The sequence below is a fragment of the Mobula hypostoma genome, chromosome 19 (assembly GCF_963921235.1).
Source record: "Mobula hypostoma chromosome 19, sMobHyp1.1, whole genome shotgun sequence".
NCBI lineage: Eukaryota > Metazoa > Chordata > Chondrichthyes > Myliobatiformes > Myliobatidae > Mobula > Mobula hypostoma.
In genome coordinates, this window is record NC_086115.1 from 23,060,477 (window position 1) to 23,074,765 (window position 14,289).

Genomic DNA, 14,289 nt, shown 5'->3' on the forward strand with positions numbered 1-14,289 from the left:
TCTTCTCCACCTCTGATTCCCTAATATGGATTAGCTCACGGGCCTCTGGCTTCTTAATCCTGTAGACTTTGGTTTTTCTGACACTGAGTGAGAGGTTGTTGTGGCACCATTTGACCAGATTTTCAATCCCCCTCCTGCACGCCAACTCGTCACCACCTGTGATTGGGCCTGCAACAGTGGTGTCAACAGCAAACTTAAATATGACATTGAAGCTGTTCCCAGCCACACAATCATATCCACAAAGTGAGTAGAACAGGGGCTAAGCACATAGCTCTGTGATGCACCCGTGCTGATGGTGATTGTAGAGGAGCTGTTGTTGCCAATCTGAACTGACTGGGTTCTGCAGCGAGGAAATACTCTTTTGTGGCCATTTTAAGACCAGAAACAATTGTCATAGGATTTCTAGCCAACTATCTTGATTTATACCACAAAACATAATGGGTCACATCTAGTTTATATAGTAACTTAGCCTTAAAAATATAAGGACAAAATAACTGTGAAGAAACTTTTACGCACCTATCTCAGCAGGACTGTGATCCAGTTTATAAAGTACCCTAGCATTGGTTCTATCTAGCATAGAAACTAGGTTCAGCGTAATTTGTGCCTGGTTCAAAATGAGTCTGGGCACTGTTAGTACCGAGACACAGCACCAATGCTGGTGGCTCAACATATTCCCTGTAGCCTAGAGGGTGGCCTTTGCACAACTGTTGAGGAATTCATGTTACACCTTAGCCAACTTATCAAGCCACTGAGCCTGTTATACTATCAGCTTTGTTCAGTGTTGCAACATGGACCCAATGCTAATGGCACCACAACACATCACCTCTGTCTTCATCTTTCCCTTCACATCCCCCACTTGATTCAATCTGTGCATCACGACCCCTCAACTGGATTTTCCTATCATCTACCAGCCTCTGAATCATCCCCCCCCCCCCCACCACCACCTCTCCCCCTCTCCCCTCAGCACTTTCAACACTGGTTATCCCTTTGCCCACACTGAGCTCTTCCAGCAGTCTAATGTTTTTTTTGCTCCACATTCCAGCCTCTTGTGTGTCTCCATGCCTTGACTCAGCCGGGGTGTCTATCCAGGTTCTGCAATAAGCTCCTATCCAGATAATAACAACATAATTCAGCACCTTTAAGTTTTTCCAACTAGCTCTTTAAATAATATCTCAGCAGGCTTACTACCTAGTTTGTAAACTGGAATTGATGCAATTTATTAATTCTTCTACGAAGCAGACTCAGCACCCTATAGCCTTTGAGTATGCTTTCTGTATAGTTAATACAGGAACTTAGCACGGTTATTATCCAGTTTATATGGGACTCATTCTGACTACCTATTCCAAGCACCAGTCTCAGTAACTTCTACCCAGTTCATGGGGTCAGGGGGACTCAGCAACGGTTCCACCTAATTTATGCAGTCACTGGGTTCACAAATTAGGTTTAAGCAATGATCCAGTTCACAACTGAAGGTCCATGATTATGCAGAGACGTAGTATGGTAGATCTCTGGTTTTTCATGTAACTCAGACACAACAACGCACCAATTTATATATATTGCCTTCAGCTTACCAAAATATCCCAGGGCGATTCCTCAATTTCTGCATGATTCATGTAACAATATTTTGCTATTTTGCCATTGGGTTTTAGTATTCAAGCCCTTGACTCACCACCCTATTGTTTGCCTTAATTAATAGCATGCTGCTCTCTGTCCAGAGGATTATGGTATACTCAAATGCCCAGAAAACAATTCACTCAGCATTTTGAATTGCAGACTTTGGCTTAAATGAATCATTTTCCAGGGATTTGTTACATTGTTACCTCTAACTCAGCATGCTCTTATTCATAAATCAAGGAACACTGTACACTGAAGGAGTGGGCAGCAAAGTTTTGGAAGATCACAAGTTCACAGAGGATGGAATGAGGCCAGACATTCAACTCGGGATGCAATAGAACTATTACGTGCAGAGGGGAAAGTGGCATGGGGAAGTGTTTCAACAGCAGCTGAGCTGAAGCAAGCAGTACCACAGAGGTGACCTTAGTGATTATGCGGATATACTTGAAAATTCAGCCAAGAGTGAAATAAAATACAGAGGTTTTGAACTGTGTGCTTCGGTATAACCTCCAGCCTTGTTGTGGCTTGGAGGCTTGTGTGCCCCAGTGACCTGGATACCTACGCTGGCTGGAGTCAGGGCTTTAGGCTTTGGTCCTTGGTAGGGTCACCCATGTCAAATAGGTCAAAGGGAAGAAGACAGACACAGAGTGGTCCACCAGTGATTCAGGGGTTCAGCTTAGGGCTAACCGCCCTGACTGGTGAAACAAAACTGTTACGAAAACAGCAATGAAGAATCCTTCTACACCCAAGTGCGACGGTATTCCTGAGTCTCCACCCGGGACTTGCATGACTGACAGTAGTGAAAGCCGAGAAGAAGATGCTGACACGATGAACACCGCCAGAGATGGAGGACCTTCATGTCAGCAGCGTTACAGGCAGTAAGTAGTTTCCGTATAGGATGGTTGCGATTGGCTGGGGTAGAGTGTTTCTGATGAGAACTAAGGACAACTTTCCTAAACTTCATCTGGAGTAAGCTTCTCGCCCATACTTCGATTCCAACATGCGACTGAGCACAATTACTGTTTTACAGAGCTGCACTAGGACTGAAAATCAATCCTGCACTAAAAAGGCACCGACTCAAGTTCAAGCAATGAGTTTAATGCCAAATTGTCTCAAGTACTTAATGTTTACATGTACCGTTTAGTTAAAAAGACCAACAATAATTTAATGTTTTATCTTTATTTACCTATTTTAATTAACTTATAGAATGTAATAGGGCAGCAAAATAGCGTAGCGGTTATCGTAATGCTTTCACGGTGCCAGCAGCCTGGGTTCAATTTCTGCCACTGTCGGTAAGGAGTTTGTATACTCACCCTGTGACCGCGTCGGTTTTCTCCATGTGCTTCGCCTTCCTGCTACATCCCAAAGTCATACGGGTTAGCAGGTTAGTTCTTGATCAGGTGTATTTAGGTAGTGCAGGCCTATTGGTTCAGAAGGGCCTGTTACTGTGCTGTATTTCTAAATAAAATTAAATAAATACTATTTCAAAAGAATTAGAAAACATAAATGGATAAAATAATGGAACTCAATGTGATTACATTTCTAGTTTGTTATGACTATTTTCCCCTCATGCTCTAGCTCGCTGTCCTCAATGACAGCATCTCCCTTGATCAGTTAATGCTCAGAATAACATTATTTACTGTTATTTTTCTTGTGCTCTCTTTCCTGGGCCCAGAAACATCGACTGTCAATGAGTTCCTAAACCTCCAGGAAACAGCTCATTTTGACTCACCGGAGAATTCATATTAGTCACAGTGTTTACAGGGTTAATCAGTTGAGGTTTATCTGGTTTTCCCATCGCTAGGCCTTTCACGGAAAAACTCAGATGGTTAAAAGCTTGAACCAGTCTGGACATTCTCCTCTGACCTTCCTCATTACCAAGGCATTTTCGTTAACTCAATGATTTTTGCCTTTGGAACAATTCTCTGTAAGCTCCTGAGACTGTTGTGCATGAAAACCCCAGGAGATCAGCAATTTATGAGATACTCAAAGCACCCCATCTGTCACCTACAATTATTCCATGCTCAAAGTCAGTGAGATCACATTTCTTCCCCATTCTGATGTTTGGTCTGAACAACAAGTGAACCTCTTGACCATGTCTGCATGCTTTTATGCACTGAGTTTCTGCCACATGATTGGCTGATTAGGTATTTGAATTAACAAGGTGTACAGGAGCCCACTAATGTAAATATCTAATCAGCCAATTAGTGGCCACTGAGTGATTATTAAGGGAATCAAGGGAAATGGAGATGGTGAATGAGAAGTGAGTTAACATGAAAATTACCATAATCGTGTTGAATTAGTGAGCAGACAACTGCCCTGCTTTTGTTTCTTATGATTTCTATAATGCATAGCTGCAGCTGAAAACCTGTCTGAACATGGGTATGAGCTATTTTGTACACCAGAACTGGTGTGATACCATTTAACTGATATACTGAATCCTTTCTACCATAAGCATTGGTTCAACACAGATGCCAATTTGTTCGCAGCTTATTTGATGCTTAACGTTGGAGTCAGCAAGAATGCAATCGTTTGTGTCGTAACCCAGTTTCAGTGTAGTCTGCTGGATGCAGTGGGTGGGATGAAAAATATCCAGTCAATCCAGTGACTCAGTTTGTGATGAACTTCACGTTCTGCAGTGATTCAGCAATTGCTGCAGTTAGTTTCTCCAGCTCATACATTGAACTCAGCGTGGTAACAATCCAATTTGTATAAGGACAGCATGGGTCTCAACTAATTTTGATAACAACACATCCTGTGTCCAATTTGCTTCAGCACGGCCACTACTCAGTTTATATACCAGAACCAGCATGAGTACCATACACTCAATACACTGGTGCAGTATGTGTATTAGACAGTTTATTGCTGGGTTTAGCCCCGTTTCTCAGGAGCTTATACATTAAACACAGCATGAATTTTCACCTGCTTGTATTATAACTCAGCAAGGGTACTATCTAGTTTATTCACCAAATTTTCTAAAGGGAACCTCTAGATAATTGAAGGATTCAGCACCAGTCCTCTCAGCTTGAAACAGTGACCCAGGTTTTAGAACATGGAACATGGAACACTATATCACAGTACGCGCTCTTCAGCCCACTATGAGGTGCCAGCCTTTCCTCCTACACAGCCTTCATTTTTTCTATCGTTCGTGCACCTATCTAAGAATTTCCTAAATGAGAATTAGAATCAGATTTAATATCTTAGGCATACGTTGTGAAATTTGTTAACTTTCTAGCAGCAGTACAATGAAATACATGATAAATAAATATAGAGAGAAAAATTGAGTTACACTAAGTATATATACGTCTATATGTTCAAATAAGTAGTGCTAAATAACAGAAATAAAAATGTAGCAAGGTCGTGTTCAAAGCTTCAAATGTTCATTTATTATCGAAGTATACAACTCTGAAATGCTTCAGTTCTCTGGGTAGCCATGAAACCAAGAAAGAAAAGAAAGGCAGCGCGATCTTCAACCCCCAAATCCCACCTCCCTGCAAAAACAATGAACAAAAAACGGAACAGGCACATCGACCCCGCAAATCCCTCCTCTTGTGCAAAAACTAAGCAAAATGGATCCGGCACATCGACCTCCAAAACACTCCTCCCACACAAAAGAATGAACAAAACAGATCAGGCATATTGCCACCAAATCCCCCTCCCCGCACAAAAAAACTGAGAAGATTGTGTGAGAAAGCACAGAATGTAAAAACTATAAGACTGAAAAAAGTATATAGTCCAAGTCCACATCCAAAACACAGAAAAAAACCTGGGCAGTATTTTCCAGGTGCAGTGGCGGGCTCTCCCTTCTCCGGTACTGAGCAGCCAACCGAAAGCCAAACAGCCAGCACTCATTCACATTGATGCTTCAGTCTCTCTCGTCACTTAATCAGTGAACAATGGAAGTTTTAATCAGCAAAATAGAGCCAAACATCGGCTTGTGTCACATCCTGCAGCCTGCATGCTACGAAGTTCATGCACGCTGCCTTTGCCTCCCAGAATCATCTTGGAGACCGCAGAGTGCTGGAACACCCAAACAATCTCCAAACCTCTGCACTCACCTTGATGTTTCAATCACCTTCATTGCTTTAGTCGGCAAACAACAGATGCTTTAATCAGTGAAATGGGGTCATACATCAGCTTACATGCCATCCTGCAATCTTCTCGCCATGAAGTTTGCTCTGCCTCCTGGAATCTCGGACACTGCAGAACGCTGAAATACCCAAGTGATCTTGAAGCAGCAAAACACAATCTCCAACAGCTCCAGAATCACATTCAAGGCACAAAATAAACATCAAAGACATAAAATAAGCAAAAAAGATGGTCTCATGATCTAACCAGAAGACCAAAGGAGTGTTGTACACAGACTCCATCTTGACCATTCCAATGTCCATTTAGAAACCGGATGGCGGAGGGGAAGAAGGTGTTCCTGAATTGCTGAGTTTGTGCCTTCGGACTTCTGTACCTCCTTCCTGACAGTGACAGTGTGAAGAGGCCATGTCCTGGGTGGTGGGGATCCTTAATAATGGACGCCACCTTCCCAAGGCACTGCTCCCTGAAGATGTCATGAATACTACAGAGGCTAGTACCCATGATGGAGCTGACTAATTTTACAAATTTCTGCAACTTATTTCATTCTAGTGCAGTAGCCCCCATACAAGACGGTGATGCAGCCAGTCAGAATGCTCTTCAAAGTACATTTGTAGAAGTTTTTGAGTGTTTTAGTTGACAAACCAAATCTCCACAAATTCGTTATGAAATATAGCTGCTGCCTTGCCTTCTTTATAGCTGCATCAATATGTTGAGTCCAGGTTAATTCTTCAGAGATATTGACACCCAGAAACGTGAAACTGCTCACTCCCTCCACTTCCGACCTCTCTGTGAGGATTGATTTATGTTCCCTCATCTTACCCTTTCTGAAGTCCACAATCAGCTCTTTCATCTTACTGATGTTGAGTGCCAGGTTGTTGCTGCGACACCACTCAAATAACTGATCCCAGTCACCCTTCCGTCACCATCTGAAATTCTGCGAAATTCTGCCAACAGTGGTTGTATCATCAGCAAATTTATAGATGCTGTTTGAGCTATGCCTAGCTATATAGTCATGGGTATAGAGGGAGTAGAGCAGTGGGCTAAGCACACATCCCTGTGGAGTGCCAGTGTTAATTGTCAGCGAGGTAGAGATGTTATTTCCAATCTGCACAGGTTGTGGTCTTCCGGTTAGGGATCCAATTGTAGAGGGAGGTACAGAGGCCTAGGTTCTGTAGTTTTTCAATCAGGACTGTAAGAATGATGGTGTTAAATGTTGAGCGAGAGTCAATGAACAGCGTCCTGACATAAGTATTTGTATTGAGCAGGTGATCTAAGGCTGAGTGGATAGCCATTTTGATCACATCTACTGTAAACATATTGTGGTGATATACAAATTGCAGAGGGTCCTGGTCCTTCCTGAGACAGGTGTTGATTCTAGTCATGACCAACCTCTCAAAGCAGTTCATCACCACAGATGGGAGTGCTGGTGGATGATGGTCGTTGCGGCAGCCCAGACTGTTCCTCTGGGGCACTGGTACAATTGTTGTCCTTTTGAAGCAGATGGAGCAAGTTTTCAGCTACTCCATTGGGCCCTGCTGCCTTGCGAGGCTTCACCCTCTTGAAAGACAGCCTGACATTGGCCTCCGAGACAGAGATCACAGGGTCATTGGATATTCCAGGGATCCACATGGCTGTAGTTTTATTTTCCCTTTCAAAGTGAGCATAAAAGGCGTTGAGCTCGTCTGGTAATGAAACATCACTGTCATTCATGATATTGGGTTTCAGTTTGTAGGAGTTAACGGCCTGCAAACCCTGCCAGAGTTGACGTACATCTGACGTCGCCTCTAACTTCTCCGAGAATTGTTTTTTGGCTTTTGAAATAGCTCTCCGCAAGTCATACCTGGTTTTCTTATACAGACCTGGATCACCAAACTTAAATGGCATAGATCTAGCCCTCAGCAGATGACAAACCTCCTGATCATCCAAGGCTTATGGTTTGGGAATGTACAGTAAGCACACACTCATCCGCATAGGTTTTAATGCAGTCCATGACAGCTGTGGTGTACTCATTCAGACTTGAAGATGAATCCCTGAATACAGTCCAGTCCACCGATCAAAGCGGTCCTGTAAGTGTGCCCGTGCTTCTCTGGTCTGTACCTTCTTGGTCCTCACTACTGGTACTGCAGACTTTAGTCTCTGCCTGTACTCAGGGAGTACAAGTACAGCCAGGTGATCAGACTTACCAAAGTGTGGGCGTGGAAAAGCACAGTAGGCACTCTTGGTCCAGTGTGCTGTGTCCTCCGGTACTACAGGGGATTTGTTGATAATAATTATTTTGTCACTTTATCAAGCTGACCTGGTTATATTCCCTCAATATGATGGGGAAGGCAACAGGATGTGCTATTTCATGCCTGTTGATGACATCACTCAGTTTGTCTAGAGCCTCTTTGACATGGGCCTGAGATGGAATGTACGCCACTACCAAAAAGATCAGGTAAAATGGCCAACACTTAATCGCCAAGTATTCCAGGTCTGGTGATCGATATTGGGACATCACTGACACATTCGTACACCATGAGGAGTTGATCATGAGGCACACGCCCCCACTTCTACTTTTAATAGACTCGACCAAACTATCTTGAAGATGTATTGTGAACCCATATATTCAAATCACTGTGTCTGGCACAGAATGGGTTAACCAAGATTCCGTAAAACAAATGATGCACCCGTCCCTAACATCTTTCTGATACAGTACCCTAGCTCTGAGATTGTCAATTTTATTTATCAGGGAATGCAGATTTTCCAGCAAGATAGCCAGCGTTTGGAGTCGAAAACCTCGTCTTTTTAAATGCACCGCCAGACCAACGCATGGACCTCTCTTTCGCTAGTGGCCTCTAAAGAGGCAGCGTGGTGGCCACAGTCAAGACTATCTCGATTGATCTTAAGCAGTGATAGATCATTCAATCGCATTAAAACTTCATCACTGATTGTACACATCATAGATGCAAGTTATGGTTCTCAGCCATAGCAGGCTGAAACGAGAATATTTGCTGTTTCCACTGTTTTTAATGAGTGCTGCCATTAGGGTTGTCCGTGATGTTGGTGCCCTGGAAGTAATTAGAATGCCCCTAATGTACCTACCTCTACCAGCACCCCCAGCAGACACTTCATGTACTTACCAGTTACTGTGTTAAAAAAAAACTTATCTCTAACACTTCCCTATACTTTCCTCCAATCACCTTAAAATTATGCTTCCTTGTATTAGCCATTTCCAACATGGCTATACACCCGATCTGTGCCTCTCATCATCTTGTATACCTCTGTCAAGTCACCTCTCATCCTCCTTCGTTCCAATGAGAAAAGCATAGCTCACTCAAACTATCCTGAAAAGGCATTCATGAGGTACTCTGTAGGTTGCTCACTGGCACACTATTGTAATTAGCTGAGTTTTACATCTCACTGAAGATGAGGAATATCTCTATCACAGGATAATTATTATCTTCATTATATCTATGGGTATTCCATATAGTTTATACAGTAAGTTGGGAAGAGTCGTTCATAGTTTGTGTCATGATACCATACAAGGTATATAGAGACGCAGCATCACACAATAACTACTGGAGGAACTCAGCAAGTCAGCCTGCATCTATGGAGGGGAATAAACAGTCGATGTTTTGGGCCAAGGTCCTCCATCAGAACAGTATATTGATGACACAATTGTTGTTGGCCAAGTCAAAGTTGGTGGTGAAACAGCACAGAGGAGGAAGATTGATTATCTGGTTGAATAGTGGCATATCAGAAACCTCTCACTCATAAGACCATAAGATATAGGAGCAGAAGTAGGCCATTCAGCCATTCAAACATGGGCTGATCCAATTCTTCCAGTCAGCCCCACTGTCCTGCCTTTTCCCTATACCCTTTGATGCCCTGGTTAATCAAGAACCTATCTATCTCTGCCTTAAATACAACCAAGGTCTTGGTCTCCACAGCTACCAAGTTCCCCAGATTTACCACTCTCTGGCTAAAGTAATTTCTCCGCATCTCGATGTCAGCAAACCCAAAGAACTGATGATCGACTGCAGGAGGGAGAAACCAAATCGTTATATGCCAGTCCTCATTAGGGAAATGGAGGAGGAGGAGATCAGTAGCTTTAAATTCCTTGGCATTATCAGATCAGAGGATCAATCCCTGGGACCATCATGTAAGGGCCATCACAAACAAGGCACGACAAAACCCTTACTTTCTTGGAAGTTTGTGCAGATTTGGCATGTCACTTAAATCTTTAGCGAGCTTCTATAGATGCACGGTGGAGAGCATCCTAACTGGTTGCATCACTTGCTGGTATAGAAACACAAATGCCCAGTAACAGAAAAGTCTACAGGAAGGCATGGATACAGCCTAGTCCATCACGGGCAAAGTCCTCCTCACCATTGAGCACAGTTACGCGGATCCCTGCCACAAGGAAGCAGCATCCATCGTCACAGAACCCCACCATCTAGGCCATACACTCTTCTCGCCACCACCATCAGGCGAGAGGTACCATCGGGCCTTAGGTTTCACACCAGGTTCAGGAGCAGTCACTACCCTACAACCACCAGGCACCTGAAGCAGCATGGATAACTTTGCTCTCCTCAACACTGAACTGATTCTAAGATTTACAATCTCACTTTCATAGTCTCTTTACAACTCACGTTCTCAATAGTTCTTGCGTTACTTTCAAAGTTTATCTTCTGTTGCACAATAGTTGTTTGACAGTCTTTGTCTGTTTATGCATCATTTTTTGTAAGTTCTATTTGTATTTTTCCCTATAAATGTCTGCAAGAAAATGAATCTCAAGGTAGTATGTGGTAATATAAATGTGCTTTGATAATAAATTTACTTTGAACATTGAACTTTGTTTATTCCCTTCCATAGATGTTGCCTGACTTGCTGAGTTCCTCCTGCATGCTGTGTGTGTGTTGCTCAAGATTTCCAGCACCTGCAGAATCTCTAGTGTTTAGAGATGCAGCATTGCTGTTAGCTAGTTAACGCACCAGAGGTTAAAGGGAGCTACAGTATACAGAAATGGCTGATCCAATTTTCCTCTCAGCCCCACTCATCTGCCTTCACCATGTATCCCTTCATGTCCTGACCAATCGAGAATCTATGAACCTCTGCCTTAAATATGCATAAGGAATTGGCCTCCACAGCTGCCTGTGGCAAAGAACTCTACAGATTCATCGCTCTCTGGCTAAAGAAATTCATCCTCATCTCCATTCTAAAAGGACACCTCTCTATTCTGAGACTGTGCCCTCTGGTCTTAGACTCTCCCACTAGAGGAAGCATCCTATCCACACCTACTCTATCATAGCCTTTCATCTTTCGATCGGTTTCAATGAGGTCACCCCTCATTCTTCTGAATTCCAGTGAATACAGGCCCAGAGCCATCAAACACTCTTCATATGACAGGTCATTCAATCCAGGAATCATTTTCATGAAACTCCTTTGAACCCCTCTCCAGTTTCAGCACATCCTTTCTAAGATAAGGGGCCCAAACCTGCTCACAATACTCCAAGTGAGACCTCACCAGTACGTTATAAAGTCTCAACATTACATCCTTGCTTTTATATTCTAGTCTTCTTGAAATGAGTGCTAACATCACATTTGCCTTCCTCACCACAGACTCAACATGCAAATAAACCTTTAGAGAATGCTGCACAAGGACATTCAAGTCCCTTTGCACCTCAGTTTTTTGTATTTTCTCTCCATTTAGAAAATAGTCCACTCTTTCATTTCTTCTACCAAAGGGAAATACTATCCACTTCCCAACACTGTATTCCATCTGCCATTTCTTTGCCCATTCTCAAATCTGACTAAGTCCTTCTGCAGCCTATCTACTTCAAAACTACCTGCTCGTCCACCTATCTTCATATCATCTGCAAACTTTACAATAACTTTACAATAAAGCCATCAATTCCATCATACAAATCATTGAGATATAACATAAAGATAATTGGACCCAACAAGATTATGTACAACAGGATAGTCAGTATAACATAGAAATACAGTAGCGTCAGCATGAATTAAGCAGTCTGTCTTGTCTCCCTTTCTCTTCACCACTTACACCTCGGACTTCAACTACTGCACAGAGTCTTGTCATCTTCAGAAGTTTTCTGATGACTGCCATAGTTGGATGCATCAGCAAGGGAGATGAGGCTGAGTACAGGGCTACGGTAGGAAACTTTGTCACATGGTGTGAGCAGAATTATCTGCAGCTTAATGTGAAAAAGTCTAAGGAGCTGGTGGTAGACCTGAGGAGAGCTAAGGTACCGGTGACCCCTGTTTCCATCCAGGGGGTCAGTGTGGGCATGGTGGAGATTACAAATACCTGGGGATACGAATTGACAATAAACTGGACTGGTCAAAGAACACTGAGGCTGTCTACAAGAAGAGTCAGAGCCGTCTCTATTTCCTGAGGAGACTGAGGTCCTTTAACATCTGCCAGACGATGCTGAGGATGTTCTACAAGTCTGTGGTGGCCAGTGAGATCATGTTTGCTGTTGTGTGCTGGGGCAGCAGGCTGAGGGTAGCAGACACCAACAGAATCAACAAACTCATTCATAAGGCCAGTGATGTTGTGGGGATGGAACTGGACTCTCTGACGGTGGTGTCTGAAAAGAGGATACTGTCCAAGTTGCATGCCATCTTGGACAATGTCTCCCATCCACTACATAATGTACTGGTTGGGCACAGGAGTACATTCAGCCAGAGACTCATTCCTCCGAGATGCAGCACAGAGCGTCATAGGAAGTCATTCCTGCCTGTGGCCATCAAACTTTATAACTCCTCCCTTGGAGAGTCAGACACCCTGAGCCAATAGACTGGTCCTGGACTTATTTCCTGGCATAATTTACATATTGCTATTTAACTATTTATGGTTTTATTACTATTTAATTATTTATGGGGCAACTGTAACGAAAACCAATTTCCCCCGGGATCAATAAAGTATGACTATGACTATGACTACTATGATGGCCTGGTGGAAGAAGCTGTCCTGGAGCCTGTTGGTCCTGGCTTTTCTGCTGTGGTACCATTTCCCAGATGGTAGCAGCTGGAACAGTTTGTGGTTGGGGCGACTCGGGTCTCCAATGATCCTTCAGACTCTTTTTACACACCTGTCTTTGTAAATGTCTGGAACAGTGTGAAGTTCACATCTACAGGTGCACTGGGCTGTCCACACCACTCCCTGCATATATATATTACACATGTTATGTATTACAATGCACTGCTGCTGCAAAACAAGAAACTTCATGACATATGCCAATGATATTAAACCTGATTCTAATTCTGATTCTGATATTATTTATATGAAGCAGTGTAAATTAATTCGAGCTTTGCATGCTCATTATTTTGACTTAATGATGGAAGGAAGGTGATTCAAGACTTAAGATGATTTATCACATGTACATCGGAACATACAATTGTGAACTGCATTATTTGCATTAACAACCACCTCACCCAAAGGTGCTGAAGAGAGGCCACAAATGTCGTATATTTTGGAGCCAACATAGCATGCCCACAATGATCGGTAGAACACCACTGAACACATTAAGGCAGAACACGACAAGTAACAAAAAAACAACAGCAAAACAAGCCCTTTTCCTGCCTCTCACCCATGCAAATACACAGTCATCTAACCCCAAGTCAGTCCACATTCTTTGGCCTCCAGCCTCCAGCAGACCCAGATTCAGACTCTGATTCGGATGTGGACACATAGACATTGGGCCTTCGACTACCTCAGGGGATTCAGAGACCCAGGGCTCCTGCCAATGGGCCTCGACTTTTGGACTTCCAATTCGAACCTCAGGCCTCAATTGGATTTTGTGAACCCAAACACTAGGCCTTGAATACCTGTCTCGCTGGTTCGCAAGCACACAGCGGGCCATCGGACCTAATGGGGAGAAGGTCATGAAGAAAAGGCCATTGATGAGCTAAACCACATCTAACAATTCAACTGCTTATAGACGTTGGCTACAATGAGTTTTGAAGTAGCCTGGCAAAACCCCAGTGAGCATCAGTGAGCAGTTACTGTAGGGTACTATTGACAACCTTGTCAAAATACATTCTCATGTTGCTTTGCTGTTGATTGACTGATTAAGAAAAGAGCTAAATTTCAGGTGAAAACTGAAATGTTTGTCCTTGATATAGTCACACCTACAGATGAGCTGGGCTGTCCGCACCACTCTCTGCAGAGTCCTGCGATTGAGGGAAGTACAGTTCCCACAAGGCAGTGATGCAGCCAGTCAGGATGCTCTCAATTGTGCCCCAATAGAACATTCTTCAAATCTGGGGGGGGCCATACCAAATTTCTTCAAACGTCTGATGTGAAAGAGGTGCTGTTGTGCCTTTTTCACCACACAGCCAGTATGTACGGACCACGTGAGATCCTCAGTGATGTGGATGCCGAGGAACTTAAAACTGTTCACCCTCTCAACCCCAGATCCATTGATGTCTCTAGCGGATAGCCTGTCTCCATTCCTTCTGTAGTCGGCAACCAGCTCCTCTGTTTTTGTGACGTTGAGGGAGGGGTTGTTTTCTTGACACCACTGTGTCAGGGTGATGACTTCCTCTCTGTAGGCTGCCTCATTATTATTTGAGATTAGGCCA

The 14,289-nt window shown here is 43.4% G+C and overlaps 1 protein-coding gene and 1 long non-coding RNA gene across 4 annotated transcripts in view; one reads left to right on the top strand and one right to left on the bottom strand.

Annotated features, from left to right (window-relative positions):
- LOC134358902 (catenin alpha-3-like) overlaps positions 1-14,289 on the top strand; it is an 812,224-nt gene that overhangs the window by 106,672 nt on the left and 691,263 nt on the right. The window lies entirely within an intron of this gene.
- LOC134358696 (uncharacterized) overlaps positions 1-14,289 on the bottom strand; it is a 44,726-nt gene that overhangs the window by 10,932 nt on the left and 19,505 nt on the right. For both annotated transcript variants that reach the window (XR_010020923.1, XR_010020922.1), the window contains exon 2: positions 2,928-3,072. This is a non-coding gene — a long non-coding RNA (uncharacterized LOC134358696). The remainder of the gene's footprint in view (positions 1-2,927; positions 3,073-14,289) is intronic.